At 43.6% G+C, this 26,097-nt stretch overlaps 1 long non-coding RNA gene across 1 annotated transcript; it reads right to left on the bottom strand.

Moving 5' to 3' along the window:
- Positions 1–1,522: 1,522 nt before the first annotated feature.
- On the bottom strand, positions 1,523–25,856 carry LOC124524959 (uncharacterized). Its single transcript, XR_006965356.1, has 5 exons — positions 25,776–25,856; positions 15,871–16,111; positions 15,310–15,575; positions 5,045–5,221; positions 1,523–1,716 (listed from the first exon to the last, which is right to left on the bottom strand). It is a non-coding gene; the product is annotated as an uncharacterized LOC124524959 (long non-coding RNA).
- Positions 25,857–26,097: the final 241 nt, after the last annotated feature.

Genomic DNA, 26,097 nt, shown 5'->3' with positions numbered 1-26,097 from the left:
GTTTTCATGCCACATCGCCACAGCCTACCATATTGTCTGGTGCATAACAGTTACATTTGCTAATGAATGACGTAGTTTCAGCAAGCCACTCTGGAGTTCTTTTCCCTTCTTTCATTCCTTCCTCCTTCCCTCTCTCCCATCCATCCTCCCTCCCCCCCTTCCTTCCATCCATGCTTCCTCCCTCTCTCTCTCCCTTCCCTCCTTCCTTCCAAGAGAGTAGTGAAATTTTTAAGCCAAAACTATACATGCTTTAAGATTCTCCTTCCCCTTTTAGTTGGGTATTCTAAAAAGACAAACCCTGATGGGCTTCTACAACCTTAGGGCATTTCATGCCTCTGACGTCTCCAGCCCTGGAAAACTCAAAGGAGAAACAACCACAAAGACTCCGTAGAGAAGGAACCAAACCTGCTGATTTACAGTCTGTTCCTGTCTCCTGATTTCATACCTTCTTTTCACTTTCACAAACGACAGTGCTGCTGCCCTAAAGGGATGCAGGAAGGTAGGGTTGGACATTTGCCGGGGCTGCTGGAAGGTTTCTTGCTTATGTCATATGTTGTGCAACATGCCATCAAAAGGACTTCATATTCTGGATAGGTTCCCAGTGATAGGAGTCCCACCTTATGCTTTCAAAATCCCAAGTGATCAGCGTTTTACTTATCATAGGGAAAACGGGATTTCTGCCAAAGGAAAATCTGAACTCCAGGATGAGGAAAATACGGACTGGAGTAGGGCTATTTTATATGCATCGGGGCATCTGGGTGGCTCTGTCAGTTAGGCATCCAACTCGTGATTTCGGTTCAGGTCATGATCTCACAGTTCCTGAGGTTGAGGCCCACGTAGGGCTCCTTGCTGACAGTGTGGAGCTTGCTTGGAATTCTCTCTCTACCCACCACCCCCCCCCCAAAATAACTAAGTAAGTAAGTAAGTAAGTAAATAAATAAATAAATAAATAAATGCATTCCCAGAGAAAACAAAAGTGAAAAACGCACAAAGGTTCCTTCAGAGCTAATATGCTTTGAAAATTGGAGTGAAATTTCAGTTGTTTTTTTTTTTTAGAGAGAGAGAGAGAGAGAGAGAGAGAGAGAGAATCTGAAGCAGGCTCCATACTCAGCACTGAGCCCAACACAGGGCTCGATCCTATGACCCTGGGATCATGACCTGAGCCAAAATCAAGAGTCAGTTGCTCAACCAACTGAACCACCCAGGAGCCCCTTAAATTCCCTTTTAAAAGAGGGTTAGGATAAGGGTGTTGATGTCTTCCATCCGTCATCAGAGCTGGCTCTCAATCTGATGGAGTGTTAGGCTTCTCTATAGTTAATAATAGCCTTCTAATCTTAACAAAAATGAGCTGAAGTCTAGGACCAAACTCTGAACTCTCAATGTAAACAGGTGTGCAAGGGGTATTTTTCGAGAACATGGTTAGCCCCATTCACACACCCAGGGCCCAACTTCCTGTGGAAGTGTTCCCTTCAAACCTGAGCAAAAAATACAAATGGGGCTCCTGAATTTCCTTATGTGAGTGTCCTCTCTGGCCCCTGCATCCTCTGGGCACATGACAGCGGCATACCGTATCATCACTTCCAGCACTGATAACAAAATGCATCCAGGACCAGATGGTGATACTCAGCTTGCACAGGTTTGCTGGAGACAGATACCTGATACTGGAAGGAAATGTCCCAGGCAGTTGTTGCAAAGCCAGTGGATCATCCTAAAGGTCTTAGAGGGAAGAGGTAGCCAGGAACAACCAGTGAGTCTTTTGAAAGAAGGACAGTGAGAGAGAACAGGCTCACCCAAAGGGCACAGAATCCTATCTAGAAGTGGAGCCCAGAGATCTTTTTTTAAGCCACACCCCCCCATCACACAAGGGAAAAGAGGCAAATTAATTATTTATCTTTAAAAATATTTTTTTAATGTTTATTTATTTTTGAGAGAGAGAGAGAGACAGAGCACGAACAGGGGAGGGTCAGAGAGAGGGAGACACAGAATCCTAAGCAGGCTCCAGGCTCCGAGCAGTCCGCACAGAGCCCGACACGGGGCTCGAACTCACAGACTGTGAGATCGTGACTGGAGTCGAAGTCGGACGCTTAACCGACTGAGCCACCCAGGTGCCCCAATTATTTATCTTTAATATCTCTAAAGAATACTCATCTAGATTGGGTACAGTGGACTTACACGGGGAACATTGTGAAAATATACGTGTGCAAGACCTTCCCTCCCCAACCACCCGCCCCACCATTCTGGCAAACCCTACGTGGGGGCAACGTATGCATTTTGTAGGGGCTCCCAGGACTTTCCGATCCTCCCTCCTCCCTGACTTACCCCCAGTTAAGATCCACTGAGTGTTAGCTTGCTATTACACTCAATTACTAGAAAGAAATATATTTGGGTCACATATCTTAATTCCCTGCTGACATACCTTAATGGAATTAATATTTAACAATACACACTTGACTTAGATCAGAAATGCCTTACAGAGGTTATCTACTTGAATTTTACATCGTTACGCCTTCTGGAAAATCAGTTTCAATCATCTGATACATTACCCAGCATCCATTACAGAAACCCTTCCCCAAATTGCCTGTCTGACAAAAGATGGTCCCTCCCAGCAGAACATGTCTGTCTTTCTAACAGACAATGACGAGGATCATGCAAAGCATTTGCCCTGGTGCCTTAGCTGCTAGAAAACAAGACTTTTTTTTTTTTTTTTTTTTTAGCAGTAACTGTATACACTGGCAAGGATCTTTAGAAATGGCTTATAAGGCAGGGCTGTTCAGTAGAACTTTCTATGGTAACAGAAATGTTCTTTGTCCACATTGTCCAGTTCAGTAGCCAGTAGGGACATGTGGCTACTGAGTGCTTTTAATATGACTGGTGTGGTTGCAGAATGAATTTTAACTTTTAAGTAGCCACATGTGGCTAGTGGCAATATTGAACAGCATCGTTGCAGGGCCACTTTTAAAATTTAAACTTGGGGCGCCTGGGTGGCTTAGTCAGTTAAGCGTCCAACTTCAGCTCAGGTTGTGATCTTGAGGTTTTTGAGTTCGAGCCCTGGGTAGGGCTCTGTGCTGACAGCTCAGAACCTGGAGACTGCTTCAGATTCTGTGTTTCCCTCTCTCTGCCCCTCCCACATTCTCTTTTTCTCTCTCTCAAAAATAAACAAACATTAAAAAAATTTAAACTTATAGTTAATACTTACACATGGTAAAACAAAAGAAAAGTATTATAGTAGTTTCAACTTCGGAGCCAATGTTAGGTTTACATTTTAAGAGTGTCACTGACTTTCAGTAATATTACAATTGACCCTTGAACAGCAGAGTTACGGGGGCAGAATTTCCACACACTCCAAAATCCTTCAGCAACTTCTGACTCTCCCAAAACTTTACTAGTCAACAGAAGCCTTATACGGATAACATACACAGTCGATGAACACGTATTTTATGTTATCTATGTTACAGATAGATAAAGCAAGTAGCTTTATAGATCTATCGATTGATCAATAAATAAAATAAGCTAAAGAGAAGGAAATGGTCCTAAGTCAGTCATAAGAGAAAATACATTCACAGCACTGTCCTGTGTTTACTGACAACATCCATGTATAAGTGGCCCCGTGCTGTTCAAAGGTCAGCTGTATTTGACTAGCCTTCTGCACATTGGGGGCTGACTGGAAACCTGGCTGCTTGCAGCAAAAAGGAGAAGGGCTCAGGTCATCTGTGGAACAGCCAGACTTAACTGGACATGCCCTCTGTCCTGTGCCGTCACAGTTAAAATGCTGGGGCCTGACGACAGAACTGATGACCATCCTCTGAAACAGGGCCACCAAGGCCCGCCTGGATGGCATGGCCCATACCCTTTCTTCACCCCTTAGCTACGGACCCTCCCCTGTTCCAAGCCTACTGGGGAAAGGGAAGGCAAGGGGTGGCTTGAAGGCTTGCTTTGTTAATTTGCACCTGCAGAGTGCTCTTAAGGAAGAGCCCATTGGGTTTGCAGGGTGTCTCAGTCTTGGCACTAGTAACATTGTGGTTCTGTGCTGTTGGAGGGTGTCCTGTGCACTAGAAGATATTTAGCAGCATCACTGGTCTCCACTCATTAGATGCCAGTAGCATTCCCCACCCATCTCAGTAGGGCCAACCAAATATTTCTCTGGACACTGTCACATATCCCCTAGGGAGCAAATTATCCCCAGTTGGGAACCTCTTAGACAGTAAGTTCTTGGACTACTTAATAGGCCGTAATAAAGGAAATCAATCCTAGATTTATGTTTCATTTTTTTTTTAATCTCTAGTGTCCAGGGGTGCCCGGGTGGCTCAGTCGGTTAAGCGTCTGACTTCAGCTCAGGTCATGATCTTGCAGTCTGTGAGTTCGAGCCCCATGTTGAGCTCTGTGCTGACAGCTCAGAGCCTGGAGCCTGCTTCGAATTCCATGTCTCCCTCTCTCTCTCTGCCCCTCCCCTGCTTATGTTCTGTCTCTCTCTCTCTCAAAAATAAACATTAAAAAAATTTAAATCTATAGTTACTGTTACTCAATACACACTGAAGCATCATTTAGAGGAAAGAATAGAAGGTCACTGTCAGTTTTTTTAGGGGCACCTGGGTGGCTCAGTCCATTGAGCATCTGACGCTTGATTTCAGTTCAGGTCATGATCTTACAGTTCATGAGTTTGAGTCCCACATTGAGCTCTGTGCTGGTAGTGTGGAGCCTGCTTGGGATTCTCTCTCTCTCTCTTTCTCTCTCTTTCTGCCCCTCCCCTGCTTGTGTGCTATTTCTCTCAGAAATAAACATTTTTTTAAAGGCCACTATTATTTTTTTTTTAACTTTTTACAAGTCTCCCTCAGTGCCTCGCATAGTGTAAGAATCAATAATTATTTTCCGGTTGGTTAATATTTCTACAGGTTTTTAAAAAAAGAAGAAATGTCTACTAACGACTATTTCTGAGGAAGAAAAATGATGGGGAAAATAAATCTTTTTATCCCTTTATGTACATGAAGCAATTTCCTGGCCTGTTACGGTTTTAAGCAAACAGTGCAAGTCTGAAAATAAGTCTCACCATTTTTGATTAGCACCATGATTGTGCACGAGGACAGGATGCCTCTCAAGCTCCGTCTCTTCCAAAAGAGGTTGGTCTAGGTGCTGGGTCAGGAGGATCCCTTCCTTACCGACTGGGGGAGCCAATCATCTCCAGCACCAGATGAGACCCCCCCAAGAACCTTTGCTGCCAGGTTCCCTGCAAAGAAAACCAGACAGGTGGCTTCAGTTCACAGTCCCTGAGCCCTTAAGCCGCACTCCCCAGCAAGTGACTCTTTTATCGTACAGGTCACAACCAAACCCTGGAGAATAAGCCTGCTATCTCATGAAAGCCAAACCCACGGCACCTAAAACTTCGGGGACAGCTTCCCAGCATGTACACACGGTGCAGCCCAGCAGAAGGAAATGGAAGGCATTCCCACCGTGCCCACGTTTAAATGGACAATCTGTTTGGTACAGTCTGCCCTTCACCACTTTCCTAAACTGTTTACGGTACTTAAAGCTTCTTGGACAAGATTTTTCATTTAAGGAAAAGTATCACTTTCCAAGTTCCAGAACACTGGCTGTCTGCTTAAAGATCTGCTCTATTCAAACAACCAGAATCATTAAGGCACACTGCTATTCTACCAAGCACAAGGTCAGAGCATTTATTACAATTAGACAAGAAAGGAGAAGGGAAATTCCATCCCTTCCTTTAGAGTACTTTGCTGGAGGCATACTGGAATCACCTGGGCAGCTCTTTAAAGTCTTGAGGGTTGGGCCACACACTAGATGAAATCAGAATCTCAGCGTAGTACAAGGCATTAGCCAATTCTTTTCAATAAACGTTTGATTTTAGAACAGCTTTAGGGTTATGGAAAAAATTGCAAAGAGACTACAGACATTGGCCATATACCTTCTAGCCATTTCCCCCTATTATTAACATTTTATAGGAGTCTGGTACATGTGTTACAATTGCTGAGCTAATACTGATACATTTTTATTAACTGAAGTCCGTACTTTTTTCACATTTCTGTAGTTTTTCCCTAGTTTGCTTTCTGTATCCCAGGATTCCATCTAGGATGCCACATTACATGTAGTTGTCATATTTCCTGAGGTTCTTCTGGGCTGCAAGAGTTTCACAGACTTGCCTTGTTTTTAATGACCCTGATAGTTTTAAGTACTGGCCAGATATTTTGCAGAATGTCCCTCAGTGGGGATTTGTCTGATGTTTTTCTCATGATCAGACTGGGGTTATGTGCTTTTGAGAAGAACACCGGTGAGATGAAACCATTCTCATCGCACCAGATCAAGGGCACATATGTTGACCTGCCTTGTCACTAGCAACGTTGACCCTAATCTTTTGGCTGAGCTAGTGTTTGTCAGGCTTCTCCAGGACAAAGTTAGTCTTTTGTCCCTTTTTTCTTACTGTACTCTTCTGAAGGAAGTCACCATGTGCAACCCACACTTCAGGGTTATATTCCAGCTCCTTGAGGGCTTAGGATTTACAAGAAATTTTTAGAGTTCTTTGATAGAGGAAATTTGTCTATTTTCTTCCATGTATTTATATTATAGAGGTTCATTTATTTTCTACTTTGGATTTCAATCCAATACTACTTTAATTATTTTGCTGCTCCAGTGTTCCATCTTTGGCCATCGGGAGTTCTTTCATTGGCCCTATATCCCTTTGTGGTAGTGGTGGTGTTTTTCTGAGCACTTTCTTACTTTTGGGCACTATATGATGCTCTGTGTTCATCTTATTTATTTCCTACCCTAGTCCTAGAATCAGCCATTTATCTAAGTCCTGGTTCCTTTTGTTGAAGAATGGTATTAGAAGCCAAGATCTGTATGCTGGGTGTGCTCACTGCTACAGAGATGTCATCATTCCTAAACTCTTTCCATTGACAAAACGAGGAAATTATGTGTGTGTATAATAACCGATGCATATATACTTACCTGTAAGTACTTCTGTGTGGAACTGTCTTCCTCTACATTAAGCTAATATGAGTCCATATTGATGTTTCCAACTCTAATCCAATTATCACATGGATGTTTCCACTCTTCCTCTTGCTTTTCTGTAATTTCCTACTCCACACTGAGAAACTTGGCTCCCATCGTTGTCTGTTTACTTCACTGATGAATTTCAGTATGTAGTGGTATCAGAATTGTTAACCTGGACCCTCATGGGAAGTTTATCAACTACAGTACAGACTTATGGACAGTTCCTTCTGCCTTCAGTATTACAGACTTCACTCATTTCCCAGGTTATTTAGGTCAGCACCTCTTCTCCTCCGTATCTTCAGTGAGGCTGTTCAATGTATTTGTAATACATTGTTTCGTCACAATTCTGCACTTCATCCCGGGATCCTGATCTACTAAATAACTTTTTAAAATTTGCATAAAATTTCCTCTTTGTCCTATAAAGTCCTATGGGTTTTGACAAATGCAGAGTATCATATATCCACCATTATAGCTATCATACAGAATAGTCCCACTGTCTTAAATAGTTTTCTGTGCTTCCCTTATTCAACCCTTTCCTCTTCCCCTAAAAAATCCTCTGGAAACCACTGATCTTTCTATCATTTCTATAGTTTTGCCTCTTCCAGAATGTCATAGAATTTGAATCATATAATATGGAGCCTTTTCACTGGCTTCCTTCACTTAGCAAGTTGCATTTAAGATTCATTCATGTCTCTTTTTGTGGTGTGATAGTTCATTGCTTTTATTATTTTAATAATATTCCATTGTATAGATGTACCCATTCACCTACTGAGGGACCTCTTGGTTGCTTCTAGCTTGGGAAATTATAAATACAGTGGCTATAAACATTCCCATGCATGTTTTTTTGTACGGATATAAATTTTCTTTCTTTTTTTTTTTTACACTTATTTTTGAGAGAGAGAGAGAGAGAGAGAGAGAGAGAGAGAATGAGCAGGGGAGGGGCAGAGAGAGGAGACACAGAATCTGAAGCAGTCTCCAGGCTTGAGCTGTCAGCACAGAACCTGATGCAGGGCTCGAACTCATGGACCACGAGATCATGACCTGAGCCGAAGTCGGACGCTAAACTGACTAAGCCACTGAGGCATCCCCAGGTATAAATTTTCAAAATGGTAACTTAAGTTTTCAAATCAGTAAATAGTGGTAATTCAATCACTAAATGATAAAGACCACACCTATCTCTGTAAGAAAGTGTCAAACTATCTCCCAAAGGGTCTATACTATCTTGCACTCCCACCAGCAGTGAATGAGACTTCTTTCTTGTTCCATATCCTTATCAGCAATTGATGCCAGGTTTTAAATTTCAGGCATTATAATATATGTGTAGTGTTATCTCATTATTGTTGTAATTTGTAATCTCCTAATGACAAACGATGTTGAGTATTTTCTCACATGATCATTTTCCATCTGTTTCTCTTCTTTGGTGAAGCATCTGTTCGGCTCTTTTGACCATTTAAAAATTTGATTGTTTTCTTCCTGTCACGTTTTAAGGGTCATTTGAATAGTTTGGATAGAGGACCTTTATGAGGTATGTGTTTGGAAATATTTCCTCCCAGTCTGTGGCGTGTCTAGCTTTTCTTTTACAGTGCATTCACAGTTTTTAATTTTAATGAAGTCTACTTTCTCAATTTTTCTTTAACAAATCATGCTTTGCATCATATACTTACAAATTCATCATCAAACTCAAGGTCACATAGCCTTTCTCCTGCGTTTTATTCTAACAGTTTGAAAGTTCTGTATATTACATTTAGATCTATGATCCATTTTGAGTTTATTTTTATAAAAGTGTAACATCTGGGACAAGGTTCACTTTTTTAAATTTTATGTTACATGGACGTCCAGTTTTTCTAGTGCCATTTGTTGAAAAGTTCATCTTTTTTTTTTTTTTTTCGTTTATTTATTTTTGGGACAGAGAGAGACAGAGCATGAACGGGGGAGGGGCAGAGAGAGAGGGAGACACAGAATCGGAAACAGGCTCCAGGCTCTGAGCCATCAGCCCAGAGCCCGACGCGGGGCTCGAACTCACGGACCGCGAGATCGTGACCTGGCTGAAGTCGGACGCTTAACCGACTGCGCCACCCAGGCGCCCCGAAAAGTTCATCTTTAATCCATTCCATCGCCTTTGCTCCTTTGTCAAAGTCACTTGATTCTATCTGTGTGGGTCTATTTTGTGGTTTTCTATTCTGTTCCACTGATATATGTGTCTCTTGTTTCACCAATGAACACAGTCTCGATTACTGAAAGTTTACCATAAGTCTTGACATTGGGTAGTATGAGTCTTCCAGTTTTGCTCTTTTTCAGTATTGTGTTGGGCATTGCTATTTTTTTTAAGGTTTCCAAATGAGTCCAATGTATAGCCAATGTAAGAATCACTGCTTTGGAGGCAGCTGGGAATAGAAGGAAGAATATGGATCTTAGGGGCGCCTGGGTGGCTCAGTTAAGCATCCAACTTCAGGTCATGATCTCGCGGTTCATGAGTTCAAGCCCCACGTTGGCCTCCGTGCTGACAGCTCAGAGCCTGGAGCCTGCTTTGGGTTCTGTGTTTCCCTTGCTCTCTGCCCCTCCCTCACTTGTTCCCTCTCTCTCTCAAAAATAAATAAATAAATATTTTTTAAAAATTAAAAAAACAAACAAATGAACATGGATCTTCAAGTCAAGCAGCCCTTTGTTTAAATTCTTGGTGTTCAGGCAAGCCATCTGAAATGTTGGAGCTTCAGTTTCCTTTTCAGGAAATGGGGGATTAAAATGCTTACTGGCAGGGTTTTTTGTTTGTTATTATAAAAGCAATACCTTGGACAACCCCAGCATAGGGATGAACAAGCAGCAATTCACTGGTCAAGATGATTTCCCTTTTCTTCACTTCCAATGCCTTCTTGACTGTTTTCTTAGTGTGCTCTTAGACCATTGCATTCCAAATATTAGGAAGGACTAGCATAGTTTATTATTATGAAATATCTCCCAATAGATATGTAACCATATAAGATGGGTTATAATCCAGTGTTGCTTCCCCCGGAAACCGGCAGCCTGAAGAAATAAGCCTGTTTGACAATCTTTTTTAGAAGGAAGTGATTCATGTTGAGCCCATGGGGAATTAATACTGGTCTATTTTTTAACGATTTGTTGAAGGGATAGGAATTTACTGCCTGCATGGAAACAATAATGAGAATAAGTAGCAAATGGCACAAACGATTAAAAAGAGAGAGAGGGTGAGGAAAGTGCCCTTTTTAAAAAATAAACAGGAAAATGACCAGGAAGGACATTTTGAAGCAACAATGGGATCTCTTTATGACTATACACCTTTGTACTTTTAATAATTGGGGCCATTGTTACAATACACATTCCCCTAAGTGAGATTATTGGGCAAAAAATACAGTTTCAGATATTCATATAAACGTCTTATTTTCCAAAAAACTCTTCCTTTATTCTATAGAGTAAAAAATACTGTATGTAAGCAAGAAATCAAGCAAACAAGCAAAAAATAAAAGTCAGGAAGGGTGATAAGAAGGAAACATAAAAGAACTCATTTACCATCTACATCTACGCTCCAAGCATGCTAAGAATTATACACGTTTAAACAAATTAATCCTCATGGCAAATTTAATACCATTCTCACTGCATAGATAAGAACCGACGTCTTAGAAAAGCTACTCCATGTGCCACAAAGCATACAGTTCACATGTCAGAGCCAGGAAGCCATCCAAGTATACCTGAAAACCAGGCACCCTGGCCCCATCTCAAAAACCATTATGCCATGATGCTCAAATTCTTTAATTTCTGAAAAGGAGAAAGAGTGTGAAAACATTTTTAACTTCCAAAAAAGATGCCCCAAATTACTAGATGTTTTATGAGCGGAATCCTAATTTGGACTAATTTTCTAATATAGCTATCCTAAGAAGTCTGGTAACTGGGCTCAAACGAAAGGATTCTTTCCTTTCTTGCAGGACACAGACAGGCACATTTTTACAATGGCCTCCCCAAGACAGTAACCCTCCTCTGGCACCTCCCCAAGAGTCATTAGAGAGTCCCGGAGCCCCCGTACCTCCTCTCAAAAATCTGCCAGCCCAGCAGAAGCAGTACTAATCTGCCACCGTGTAGCACATGCTGCTGATTCACAGGAAAGAGGGGCCATGTCCGGCTGTGACTCTCCTTCCTGCTGCAAACATTAAGCCGAACCAAATAAAACTGACGACAAAACTCAAAGAGAAAATGTCAGGGGTCAGAAGTGGCCACAGAAACCACCGTAGAACCCAATTAAAAGCTGGTATTTCCCGGCTTTGCTTGTGACAGGTGTTTTTGCCTGCCTGCATCCCTCCTTCCTTTCCCTGGGGTGATGAGACATACACCAGCCGAGTGGAAAACAGTGCCCCAAGAAAGGAACTGTTCTAGAATTCACAGTAGCAGGTACACAGCAATTTAGGAGTAATTAAGATATTCTAAGAGAAAACAACCCTCTGTCATGTAAACTAGAAGGAGGTGGGGACATGGTAACTTCAGTTTCAGACACTTTATTTGTAAGGGAGACGTATGGCTGTCGCCTTGCAGCCATGCGGGGAATCCCAAGCGGAGTGTCTAAAGATCACTCGTGTGGGGTCTGGTCCTCCACGTTCCAAGTCCAGAAACTACATTTTGTCTACTTATTCAGAGACTCAGGGGCTGCCACGCTCCCTGGCTTAGAAGATCCCAAAACAGGGGCGCCTGGGTGGCGCAGTCGGTTAAGCGTCCGACTTCAGCCAGGTCACGATCTCGCGGTCCGTGAGTTCGAGCCCCGCGTCAGGCTCTGGGCTGATGGCTCAGAGCCTGGAGCCTGTTTCCGATTCTGTGTCTCCCTCTCTCTCTGCCCCTCCCCCGTTCATGCTCTGTCTCTCTCTGTCCCAAAAATAAATAAACGTTGAGAAGATCCCAAAACACAAACCAGAATGTCAAGGTGCGCTGGGTGTTTTTCTTTTCTAATATTGTTGTTTGGATTCTTTCATTTACAATAGACACATTTTTCTGTTAGTTATTGGGCTATTATCAGGGAGCCGTCCTGTGTCGGTTAGCGGTTGCTGTGGAGGAAGGATGCCCAAACTCAGAGGCTGAAAACCATCAGAATTTGGTTTTGCTCACATATCTAGGGTAGCAGGGCAGCTCAGCTGATCTCTCCCGGGCTCGCTCAGGGTCTCATGCTCACCTGGTGCTTGGGCCACAGGCTGGCTGATGTAACATGCGTCTAGCACAGTCTGGCGATCGGCCAGGACGGTGTGAGTAAATGAGTTTTGTTTCTCATCACTGAGCAAGTTGGCCTGGCCGTGTTTCCATGGTGGCTGTGCAATGCAATATTCAGCGAAATGTTAAGAGAGAGAGAGAGAGGGAGAAAGTACTTAAGGCCTCTTGAGAATCTAGGCTCAGAAGAGGCACATCACAGGGCACCGGGTTGGCTCAGCCGGTCGTGTCCGGCCTTGGTTCCCTGGGTCTGGCTCTGTATTGACAGCATGGTGTCTTCTTGGGGTTCTCTCTCTCTACTCACGTGAGCACACGTGCTCTTTTTCTCAAAATAAATAAATAAACTTAAAAACACCTGGCACGTCATGACTTCCACCACATTCTATCAGCCAAATCAAGTCACAAGCCAGCCGATATTCGAGGGGTTAAGAAGTCTCTACCTATTGACAAGCTGAGTTGCCGGGTCACATACAAGCAATAATTACAGCTATTGTGGCATTAATCTTTCATGCCTCCCTCTGTGGGGCTCTTAAAAATTGAATTCATAAGCAGAGGTCACTTGATGAAAACAAACTGAAGGGCGCCTGGGTGGCTCAGTCGGTTAAGCGCCCACCTTCAGCTCAGGTCATGACCTTGCGGTTCTTGAGTTCGAGTCCCCATCGGGCTCTCTGCTGTCAGCACAGAGCCCACGTCAGATCCTCTGTCCCCTCTCACTGCCCCTCCCCTGCTTGCTCATGCTCCCTCTCTCTCAAAAAAATAAAATAAGCATTAAAAAAAATCAAATATAATTGGATACGACTTAGGGGTTATTTCACCTAGGCTTCCAAGCACTCTGATGAACTATACTTGCTCCAAACCCAGAAGGTACCCAACACTAGATTGCCTCTTTCCCTCTCCTACCCACACCACCCCCCACCACCCCATAACACCTCCTACACACCCTAAATGTCCACTTGGAGCTGTTCTCTCACAGTGCATTCTTTCTATAGATGCCTGCCACCAAACCCTTCCATTATACATTGCTTTTTGCCGGTTTCACTCTCATGGTGGCATCTGTTTCCACGTAGTAGATTTACGTCTGGCAGCCTCTGCGGTAACTACTATGTCTGGTTTTTAGTTCATAAAAATTTAATTGCTGCTGAAGCTGTTTCAGGAAGAGATAGAGGAAGACACTGTCTCTTCCTCTCCTGCCCCCTACTCAGGAGCAGAAAGGCAAGGGCACTTGCAAAATCTGGGAGGAGAGAGAACCCTTTTGTCTTCCGTCAGCTATAGCTGTAATAACCAGAAGTTTATGGCTCTGTGGTTATTATCCAAGTGGGGGAGCCCAAACATCTGTGGGCCACACAGGTTTACTGCATTCACGGGAACATTTTCTGAAGTATCCTGGAAATGAAACCTAGTTCTTTTGCAGAAATTCAAGGAGCCCGAACTCTCTTAGAGTAAATTAGCACTGAGATATTCAACATGGCTTCAAAATGCATCTTTCTGTGGAGATGAAGTTTCTAGGTCGCTATTCCATTACACAATGCCCTCCTTATGAGAGCCCAAGGGAGAAATTTCTCTCTGCTCTCAGAATGGGAAACAGCTGGGCTGTTTAATACTTGGAGTGATTTTGTGGTGGCTGTTATTACAGATATTATGGATCACGTATGTGACGGCCGTCTCTTTTTTGGGCAGTTTAACATCAAAGCAGAGACTCAGCTCTAGAAACTCTATAGGACCTTTTGGTAGGAATATTAGATATTAACCTCACACTTAACTTTGCTTTATCTTTCCTAGCTCTGTAGACTCTCTGTTTTGCCTTCCTCACTCAATTATTTTTGTTTATTTTGTCCTATTTAAGATACTTATTAAGCAGACTTTAATACTTTTTAGAGCCTAAGAGAATAAATAAGCAAACAAATAAATGCCAGTTTCTCAAGAAAGCTGTAACCTTTCTGAATACTTAAAAGAATTCTTCAATTTTATCTATCTTGACGGAACTCTTGTCTTTTCGATTTCAGATACTGTGGTCTGAGTTTATCGTACTTCTCAATGGTTCGTTATCATTTTTTAATCTAAGAAGAACCCTCTCAATTTCTTCCTTCCTTCCTTCCTTCCTTCCTTCCTTCCTTCCTTCCTTCCTTCCTTCCTTCCTTCCTTCCTTCCTTCCTTTTCTTCCCCTGACATTCTTCATGTGCCCCTGGGCAACCATTTCAATACTGCAACCCCTTTTGTTACTTTGTGTTCTTATAAAACATATGGTTTAGGGGCGCCTGGGTGGCGCAGTCGGTTAAGCGTCCGACTTCAGCCAGGTCACGATCTCGCGGTCTGTGAGTTCGAGCCCCGCGTCAGGCTCTGGGCTGATGGCTCAGAGCCTGGAGCCTGTTTCCGATTCTGTGTCTCCCTCTCTCTCTGCCCCTCCCCCGTTCATGCTCTGTCTCTCTCTGTCCCAAAAATAAATAAACGTTGAAAAAAAAATTAAAAAAAAAAACAACATATGGTTTAAAAATTTTTTTTAAGTAAAAAATAAATGAAAAAAATAAAAATAAAATAAAAAATAAAACATATGGTTTTACATGCATGAATCTTAATGGCATGCAACCATTGTTGCTTTTCTTGTTATAAACCTGTTTCCTTTTTCATTCAGTACATCTCGTGTGTACTTCTCTCTAAAGAGCATGAACCCAGGACACTCTGCCATCCACTCCCCAAATTGCCTCCAACACCCACCCCCAAAAGTATGTCTTGAGGGCAATCCTCGTACCCAGAGTGAACACATTTGAGGGTGACAAGGGTGCTATGAGTAATTTCACCAGAACAGCAGGTGCGCCCTGTGATCGTCCTAGGGGAGCTGAAATGCCTCGTCACCTTATTCAGACAGGACCCTTAGGAACTCCGTGAGAATCCCTTCTTGATATGTACCAACAGTGGATTTGCTGAGTCAGGAGGTACTCACAGGCCTCATCTGCTCTTACCACCAGAGTCCCACGCAGGATTTCTACACCAGTTTACATTCCCATCAGCAGTGCGTGAGGGCCCCCATGCTCCCGTATCCCCGCCAACACTGGGCTTATCCCGGTTTTGCCAGTCTGGCACATGTAAACAGATACCTCATTGTCAACTTACATCTTTCTGGCAACTAATGCGTTTGAGCATCTCTTCATATTCTTGTTAGCTTTTTGTACTTTTTCCTTTCTGTGAATTTTGATCTTGTATCTTGGCCCCTTTTCCATTGGGGTCTCTGTCTTACTGATTTGCAGAAAATGATAAGTTTTCCAAAATGAGCACACATTTCTTTGTCTTCTTAAACTGTGTGACCAGCATGATTATTCTTTCTTGCAGTACCAGGGTCACATGATGTTGAGCATAGGTAACGCTGGGGTTATTAGACACTATGAAACAGAGTTAAACAGGTACCAACAGATTGCAATGGACCGAATGGTGCCCCGCCCCCAACATTTCATGTATCCAAGTCCTAAGCCCTGACGTGACTGTACTGGGAAATGCGGCCTTTAAGAAGATAATTAATGTTAAGTGAGATCCTAAGTGTGGGGCCCAAATTCACCAAGGCTTGTGTCCTCGTAACAAGAGACAGGTAGTAGGTGGCATGTACATAGAAAAATTTACTTTAGGTGGACTTCCAAGTCAGATACTGGGAAAAGTATTCAGCACACTTAAACCGCTTACCTCTTTGGGCAATCGGAAGCATCAGAACTTGCTGTTTGATGCATGGAATGGCTTATAAAAATCAACCAGTTGCATTTCTAGGAAACTGTTCAGGATATGGACTGTTTTCAGCAATCAGGTATTTCTTCCTCTGAAAATATCAGGAATTCCTCTTTCTCGATTTTCTTTCTTTCTTTCTTTCTTTTCTTTCTTTTTAACTCATTTTCCAAAGTGATGTCCTCCTCTGATATCACCAACTTCCCTAGAGGAAAATACATGCGGCTCAGACACCTGTGTTGTTCTTAAAAATGTTTTGCTTCTGCTATGTACAATGTCTAAAGATACTGGAGGGTCTATGATTTTCCCAAATGGGAAGAATTTGTCCTAGGTCCTATGGAATGGTTTCAGGGACCCTGCTAATGATTCTACTGCTTAATTGCATATTATCTGCAACATACCTAATCCGAACACTGTGATCAGTTCCCACAAATGTGCAGGCAACTAGCTGCAAGCTGCCACCATCAACTCCACTAGAAATTATTTACAATACCTGATGGAACACCATGTGGCTGCATTCTACAGACCTGGGCTTATCCCGCTGGACTATTCCCCATGAGACTTCACCTCTCCAAGGTACCAAACCTTCTACAGAACTCGTTTGAAGTCCTAATGCATGTTCTGTGTTCCATAGAAGTGAACAGAACATGGGCGCCCGGGTGGCTCAGTCGGTTAAGCGTCCAACTTCAGCTCAGGTCATGATCTCGTGGTTCGTGAGTTTGAGACCCACATTGGGCTCTGTGCTGACAGCTCAGAGTCTGGAGCCTGCTTTGGATTCTGCGTCTCCCTCTGTCTCTGCCCCTCCCCAACCTGTGCTCTGTCTCTAATAATACACATATACATATATATATAATACATATATTACATACATATATAAATACATATATGTACTTAATATACATATATATGTATGCTATATATATATATATATATATATATATATATATATATGTATTTAAAAAAAGTGAACAGAACTTGGCCCAACTTTTACTAAATGGTCCCCTCCTCCATGACCACCTTCATCATTCCCACTCTTCATTGGAGAGCTGACTTCTGGTGCTTTGGTGGGGGCAGAGAGGGTACACTCCCTGTATCTTCAGATACCCAAAGGACTGTTTATCTTTTACCCATCATAGTATTGCTTTTTCCTTTTCATTTCTCTTTGCCAATGTATTTCTTTTTTACTATTACAATATTTGCTGCTTACAACCACTTTCCTTTCCCTGTCTGCCACTCCCATTTGTATATTTTTACTTTCTCTTCTCTTTTCTATCTCCTTCTCCATTGCTTCTTTCATACTCCCTGGCTTTGGCTGAGCAGAGCTTCCATTCATTCTCAGTTTGGCCCTATGGGGCATGTCTCCTTCTGTCCCTAAAATTGCCTGGAGAAGCTGTGTGTACACACACACACATCTGCACACGTACGTGCGTTTTCCTGGAGCGAGGACTGTGGCAGACCCTATGGATTATCTACGCCCCCAACGATTCCCAATTCCCTATGCCCTTGACTTCCAGTGCCACACAGGCCGAGAGGCTGATAATTTTCAGTTTGCCACCTCTCCTTGCTTTGCTCAACGAGAAGGAAAATACCCTTTGTTGAATAAAAAGCAAAGACTCACTAGGAGAACACCCTTTGCTCTTGATTCTTTCCTGTGATTCTTGCCTGGAATGTAGATTATCAAGCATGGCCATAAGCAGCCAGCTGGCAAACATGAGGCTGTGAGCCTGAGAATGAAGGCCTGTACATGAGGCACAAGAGCAGAAAGTTGGAAAGAGCTTTAAGTCTCTGATGGTAACCTTGAGCCAAGTCTCTGATGGTAACCTTGAGCCACCATCCCAGCTCTGAACAGTCCACCTCCAGACATATTCTTACATGTTTTGAAACACACACACACACACACACACACACACACCATTTTAAAAAGAAGAGGTAAAAATATCAAGAGAAATTCGAAAATTTTCTTCCCGTTCCCAGATCGATTGCTTTGTAGATGCCCTAGAGGCAAGCATCCTATTTTGACAACCTCTGTTGAATTGCTATTAACAGAGATCAGCAAAAGTTAAACCAGCAATGATGTAGAAGTGGGGGCAGTGTGGGTGGGTGGGGGGGGGACACCTGAGTGAGTATAGTCTAAGATAGGGTGGTAGTGTTATAGGTCATTTGTGTTTTATATGTAAATGGCTGGAAGGATGTACGTAGCTGATGGTGACAGCTTTCAACTATTTTGTGTTTGTAGCTCTCTACATCAGCCGTGTATTAATTTGCATTAAGAAAAACAAAGAAAAGGAAATGTTATTTTAAATATCCCAGTAGCTCAGGGCGCCTGGGTGGCTCCGTCGGTTGAGCGACCGACTCTTGGTTTTGGTTCTGGTTATGATCTCACGGTTTGTGAGATGGAGCCCCACATCAGGCTCTGTACTGACAGTGTGGAGCCTGCTGGGGATTCTCTCTCTCCCTCCCCCCTGTCTTCCCCCTCCCCTGCTTGGTACACTCTTTCTCTCTCTCTCAAAATAAACAAACTTTTAAAATAAGTAAATATTCCAATGGTTCAATACAGGACCCTCCCTCCCAAAATTTCCTTTTTCCTTCCAGGTGGCCCTGTCATGGTGTGGAGTGTCTACCAATCCTGCAGAGATATTCTCCAGGGCCACCCCTTGCTGGTAAGGACAGCCAGGCAGGTGTGGTGGGGAGGACTAGAGAGGAGGGCTCACTGCAGGTGGCCACCAGCCGGCTCTGGGGGGCAGGGGGTGGAATGAAAAAAAGGAACACCCAGCGGAGCATCACCCTTGCTGGCGAGACCACCCTGCCCTGTATCAGTGGGGTTTTCCCCACATTTCATTCTACTTATCACAGACTTGTCCCAATTCCTAGTCTGTCACAGGATGATGGGCGCTTAGCCCTGGAGCACCATCTAGCATGCTCCTGCCTTTCCAGAGACTTAAAGAGCAAGTGCTGAAAGTTAAGGGTATGTCCAAGGTCCAAGAAGTCACATCGGCAGCAGAGTGAGGATCAGAACCCATTTGGTGGCTAACCAGCACCATCACTACCACCCTGACTGCCTTGGGGAATCCTTCTTACAGGCTGGGCATTGCCCTGGGTGCCATCTACATCGTCTCTTAACCTTCTAAAAGCCCCACAAGGTTGATGTTGTCTTCTCCGTTTCACAGTTTAAGAAACTAAGGCTCAGACAGATCACTTGGATTTCCGAGGCTAGAACAAAGCAGAACCAGGAGTGGAACCCAGTTCTTTCTAGCCCTTTCTACCACTTCAGCTGACTCAAAACAGTGTTTGTGTGATCTCTTACACATGTGCCTACAAAGCAGTTTCCCAGAATTCCTCTAGAGGGGTCTTTAGCTATTGGAGTCTCAGGAAATCCATCTCAGGGCCACCTCCCTCTCCCCTTCGGTGCAAAGAATGCTTCCTGAATGAGCCTCTTCTCTCGGCAGCTGGTGATACTTGATTTGATTAACACCCGGGGACCCATCACCAGACGTAAAGATGATGTCTAATTAATTGCTTACATTAAAGAGCTGGCATTTCCTGCATTCGGTTCACACTTCCAGCTTCAATCATGTTTTCGTTTCAGCAATAATATTTACATGATTAGCAAATAGTCGATTCATACTCCAGTGTGGACCTAAGCTGTGTGTGGGACTTCCCTAAGCAGATGTCCTTGACAGGTGTAAAGAAATAGGCTTTTTATTCACAGCAAGAGCCACAAGCAAGCTCTTCTGCTTGTTTTTAAATAAAAAATCATGCTTGGATCAACAAATATTCATTGAGCACTGACCTATTCTGTGCCAGTCATCCCATTTCCAAGGCCCCGCAGGGGCCAAAAAGAGGCACACTCACTAAGCAGTCACATTACACTTAACTGTGTTTTCTTTCTTTCTGTTCCAAGATCTAGATGCATAAATTAGGGAAAGCCACTCTGCATCAGACATCTGAAGCTTCAACAGGCGTTTGCTGGCCTCTCCTGAGATCTTATCAGGCAAGAAGCAGGGGAGTTTGAGATGTGAAATGACTCCCAGGATGTGAATGGGGATCAAACTGAAAAGAAATGATGCGTCACCAGGCTATCCTATGCAGTATCTTTAATCACAACATGGAAATGACACAGAAAAGCAAGATTCTATCTTCAGACAGCAGGAGATCAGAAGGGCTAAGGCAGCATTTGGACGACAAAGTTCTTGACAAGGGGTCGAATTCTAACATCATGAAAGTGAGTAGGAACAGATGCCCCAGAACCACCAAAAGCAGTACCGCCCAGGGAAGATGTGGCTTCATGGAAGAGGCTTGACTGCAGTCAGCTACAAGCTCAACAAAGGCAAGGGCGTGATGTGTGCCCCGAATCACTAATACGTCCATCTGACTGCATTTTATGAAGTATCTACACTTAGGATTGGGTGAGCCCTGCTCTAATTTTCCCTGGCCCTCCCACAATTATGCAGTGTATTCAACCTAAGGAGGTTGACCGTACATCATATTGTTCTAATCAGGACACTGATTTAGAACGAAAGGGATTGCAGGTGTAAATTAAGCCTGGAAAATAGGCATCAGTGAAGAATCCTGGACAAATTGGGGTCCATGTTACCTAGTGGTAGCTAACTGACTTCCAACAGAAGAGGCTTTCTGAGAGCCTATCTGCCTGTACCCATCAGTTTCTGGTTTACACGCCTATTTGTTTTTTGAAAAATTCCACGAAGATAGCAATACGTCCAGTGAAACCCAGCTTCTTTTCTTTGAAAGTGTTATTATTGTGTAAATATATGGTGGCGGCTCTCTTTTGAGAGAAAACTTATTTTATTCAAGTTTGCTACACAAGGATCTGTGTTTCCCTCGGCCCCCTCTGTAGTTATAAGTTTTATATATGCTTTTTCAGGGGACTATTTAGAGGAGAATTCTATCCAGTATTCTCCTTCGTACAAACCAACACAAACACCCTATTACACTGAACGTAAGACACCAATGGTTGTAAGATGTATCACTATTATCTGCCATTAAGGAAAAGAAAAAAAACTCCTCCAATTCAACTATACTCCAAACTCCTTCACATCCATCTCTCCTGGATCACCTTTCAACTCACAATTGGCATGTAGCTCCCATTTCCCATATGATATTTATGTCTGTGTCATCAAGAGCATCATGAATGCAGCATTTCTATAAAAAAAAAACTTTCCACTATTTTCTCCAGAATTTTCTTCCAAACAAGTAACACTTGATCTGAAGGTTTGATGTTACTTTTTTTTTTATCTAACCAGCAAATGACAACAGTAGGTTTTCACACAACAACCAGGATTTTATTCTTTCTTCAGATAGTACTTAAATTGTTTGCTGACTGAAATTCTGAGGGACACTGTCCCATTCTGCCACCATGGAGAACAACCAAATCTGCTCTGCATGGACAATGACAACTATATCCCAAATGGCACTGGGCCAACAGATGCCTGGGATTTTACAATGTGAAGTCTGGATGTTATGGAATAAAATGCAGTAACTCAGTCTGCCTGTGCCCTTCTGTCCCGGGTTATACCCTTTCCCTGATCATCCCCAGTCTGCTTTCCCAGCTGGCTGTGATAACCTCTCTTCTTCTTTATGCTAGCTAAGATTCTCCTCAAGAGCTCTCCTGAGTTTATGCCCAACCTTTACACCCAAACTTTTTACTCTGGAACTCTTCCTAATCTTTTCATTTCAGCTAGCTTTCTGTTTTATGCCCATCAACTGATGCAAGACAAAGCAAAAATGGAAAGGTCAACCAAGATTTTCCATCTCAAAAAAAGACCTGCTTCATCTTTTTTTTTTTTTAACGCTTATTTATATTTGATAGAGAGACAGAGAGAGAGAGGCAGAGATTAAGTTAGGGAGGGGAAGAGAGAAAGGGAGATGCAAAATTCGAAACAGCTCCAGGCTCTGAGCTGTCAGCACAGAGCCCAACATGGGGCTCGAACCCACGAACAACGAGATCAAGACCTGAGCCAAAGTCGGATGCTCAACGGACTGAGCCCCCCAGGCACCCCTGCTTCATGTCTGTTTTTATGAAGAAAAGCCACAGCTTGAGAGTAGAGAGGTAGTTCTTAGTTCTGGCTGTGAAGTAAAATAATTTGTAACAATTTTTTAAGAGTAGATTCTAGTGGGCTATCCCAAGACCCACTGACTCAGACTCGAAGGGTTGGGAGCAGAATTGGGGGAAAGAAGGCACTTGTATTTAAAAAGAGTTCCACAGGGGCGCCTGGGTGGCGCAGTCGGTTAAGCGTCCGACTTCAGCCAGGTCACGATCTCGCGGTCCGTGAGTTCGAGCCCCGCGTCAGGCTCTGGGCTGATGGCTCAGAGCCTGGAGCCTGTTTCCGATTCTGTGTCTCCCTCTCTCTCTGCCCCTCCCCCGTTCATGCTCTGTCTCTCTCTGTCCCAAAAAATAAATAAATGTTGAAAAAAAAAAAATAAAAAGAGTTCCACAGATTGATGTGATATGTCATGTAGGTTGTGAACCATTAGGAGGAGGAGAACATTAGGCACTTTTCAGTTTATGCAGGGACAAGTCTACTGACATCCACCAACACAAATGTGCAGTCAAGAAGACCCAACTCTAAGTGTGCAGGAGAAAACAATTTCTATGGATGGACCCCAATTCTATTCAAAGCATAATATTCACAGCATCCTGTACTCAACATGATTAAACCAAGGGATAGGAAGGATATTGCAAATGACTCGGCATGGGATGGACACGTCACAGTAAGGCAGGAAATAAAGGATGAGATTTTCTTTTTCCAACCTTCCAACAACCCCAAATGCTGCCTGGTCTGAGGCCATAAGGAAGGTGACCTCATCCTCCATTCTCAGGCCACAACTTTATAGGCCCATTTTAGGAAAAAACAACCTGAGCATAATTCTGGTTCTCTGATGGGGAGACAGTCTGTAGCCTTAGAGTGGAAAGTTGTACTGATGAGGGCCTCTCCCCAGAAAATATGCAAAGCTCTGCACTAAAGGACTCAGGAAGAGGTGTTTATGGCTGTGGGAGACACTCTCCCCTTACCTCCATTTTTAGCAAATGTTCTTCTGAATTCTAGGTAAGGTATTACCCCTTCTCGTCTCGGGTAAGTAAATACCCAGTGATTCCACTCTTAGATCTGTGGTTTCTACACTGTGCCAGGGAACGCACAATGCAGTTTCCACACCAAAGCCCAGACCACCCTTGACCTCTTAGGTCTGGGGACCTCTTGCTTATAACCATGAAAGAGTCTGAGACTCTGTCTCCTGTGAATTTCAGCCCAAAGCAGGGGCTGAAAGCAAGAACACAAGAGGCACACATCATTGCAAATCAGTGCTAATGGTTGACATAAATATTTACATTGTACTTACTCTCTTGCTACTACATGAAACACGCATTGTGTGGCAGGCCCTTTATCCACATTATCTCATTTTATCCTCACCATAACCCATGAAGTAGGTTGCATGGTCCACCCCAGTGACAGAAACAGACCCGACTTAAGCCACACCCCCAGGGTCATGCAACAAATAAGGGCTGAATTTAGGAATTAATCCCAGATCTGATCCCCAAGTTGAAGGTCTCTCAAACACTGGTTGCGTTGGAAAGGCAGTGAGGGAGAAGTAATATGGACTGATGGATGGGTAGATGGATAAATATATCATAAATACGCAAAGACACATTTAATAATAGAGTCTATTATACAAGCTAGGTGGTTGTTACATGGGTATTCAGTGAGTGATTCTTGCTGTTTTGGATGTCTGAAAAAGTTTGAAATAAAGCTTTGGAGAAAGAAAAGCAGTGAGGGAATCAAAGCCATGCCAATTAAACATTCTTTCAAGGATGTGTCTCATGCTTCTCTAATTATGTGTTTTGGAATTTTAAATTTAGTTTGACAAATATGTATTGAAGCTCTATTATGTACCAGGCCCCAAAATACCTGGCAGCTTAAAATGCTACACGAACGGCAGGTGCCGTGAGGACACAAGACGGAACCCTCCTGGGTTCACACTCAGCAGCTGACACTGACCCAGTCTGCCACCCGAGGCCAACTTCGATAAAGGGCCACAATCAACGCGTAAAGTGCCAAAGGAACACAAGGATGGAAAGGTGGCTGGGAACAAATGACATCTGAATTGGACCTTGGGAGAACACGGAAGAAGTCAAAAGATCTGAACAGTGTTGACTCAAAACACTTCTGTCCCCAAACATACGGGGTTTTTTTCCCTCCACACCAACCAATTCTCTGATACCACCTGGATGTCCCACAATACAATTCACTTCTTTTTTTTAAAAGTTCATTTACTTATTTTGAGGGGGGCGGGCAGAGAATCCCAAGCAGGCTCCATGCTGTTAGCATACAGCATGACACAGGACTCCATCCCACGAACCGTGAGGTCATGACCTTAAAATCAAGAGTCAACACTTAACCGACTGAGTCACCCAGGCGCCCCTGAATTCACTTCTGACACTGTGTGGACTTATCCAGAGCCCACAGGTTAAGGGCTCAATCTCACAAGACTGCCCTCACTTCAGAGGCCGATGGAAGGCTGTGGGGTCTTTGTTACCACGCCAGTGGCACTTGTGAGCACTGGGGACTCTTTCTAACGCCTGCATGCTGGGCTGGTGCATTCGATTCCCACAGGTTCCTTGGACACCTGTACCTTGGACGCCACTTTGCCATTTCTGTTCTGGGAGTTGGCAGTCTCCTTGAGCCCTACAGGAAAGGGAAGGCGACCCAAGGCCTCTGGGGTTTCTGTACCTACTGCTTTCCTCCCCGCACAAAGCCTCTTTCCAGAGGAAGGAGGGGCTCCCAACTTCCAGGAGCTTTCTCTGTCGCTCCTCTTCCCCACCATTTTCTTTCCTTCCCCCTCACCTCCCTACCAACAACTAGGAGCTCCTGCCTCACCTGCATCGAGATGTCTCCCCACCTCCCTGCCTGCACACCTGCAAACCTTCACGTTCTACCAGAGGCCAGCTTTGCTCCAACTCATCTCAACTACTAAGTGCCCTTAGGGTCTTAGCTTTTGAAAATCATAAGACTTCCCTCCCCCCCATTCTTTGGTAAAAGTCCGTTTTTCCCCATACAGTAAATGATGCCTATATAGGACCTGCGGGTGCAGTGGGGGAGGGGAGGAGGCAGAAGCAACAGCAACTGTCGGAGAGGGAGCATCAGTGAAGATCTTAAAAATGTCATTCCATCAGTGTTCTTACCGCCGCCTTTAAATTTGGCTCATCCCTTGAGCAAAGAAGGAAAGGCTCACTCCACACCCTCCTTCCTGCTCTTGTGTCTCAGGAGAATTTCACTTCCACGTGACCTGCTCTAGACTAGAGGTTGAATCCCAAGGTGACTTGAATTCCTAAAGAAGCTGAACCTCACACCTTGAGAGCTGCCTCGGTCTTAGTTACTGCTGACTTTCCAGAGGTTTTCTCAAGAAATGCAGAAGAAGCCCAAAGCTGCTAATCACCGAAGCATAAAACAGTTTAGAAATATAATGATTTATTTATGTTCAGTGTATGGCTGGTGTGCCCGTGTGTTCTTTAGACAATTATAACACAAGATCCTTAATGTGGGGCCATGTACTTCCCGAGTTTCCTGTACCAGTAATCACCAAGGGGATTCACTATTTCCCATACTGCTACCTGTCCACGTGTGGCTTGTCTCTTGCCCATTTGCAGAAATTTCTCCTTTGATCCCTGTGGCATGCCTTTGACTAGATCCTTTCTTTGGTTTTAGTTCTCTCTCTGGTTCATGTGACAGTCTTGTGTGTCAACCATGAGGTCCAAAGGAGAAATAACTTGTCAGTTAAAAAAAAAAAAAAAAAGCCAAAAATGCAGATGTTTGAAGAAAATATTAACTGGATTCTTTTCTCCAACAACTACTCACCCCAAATGAGGACTCTATATTAAAAAGGCTCCTGGTTTAGGGGCGCCTGGGTGGCTCAGTCGATTGAACGTCCAACTTCGGCTCAGGTCATGATCTCACTGTTTGTGCGTTGGAGCCCCGTGTTGGGCTCTGTGCTGACAGCTCAGAGCCTGGAGTCTGCTTCGGATTCTCTGTCTGCCTCTCTCTCTCTCTGCCCCTCCACTGCTTATGCTCTGTCTCTGTCTCAAAAATAAAAATAAAAACATTAACATATAATAATATGTCTCTCCCCGTTTAGCAGAAAGAAACTTTCCTGATCACAAATTAAAACTCTCCCTTTTGG

The sequence above is a fragment of the Lynx rufus genome, unplaced genomic scaffold (genome assembly GCF_022079265.1).
Source record: "Lynx rufus isolate CCGP_SWC_20201006 ecotype Redwood Valley unplaced genomic scaffold, mLynRuf1.p SCAF_10, whole genome shotgun sequence".
Classification (NCBI taxonomy): domain Eukaryota; kingdom Metazoa; phylum Chordata; class Mammalia; order Carnivora; family Felidae; genus Lynx; species Lynx rufus.
This window is presented reverse-complemented; position numbering and strand designations above follow the sequence as displayed.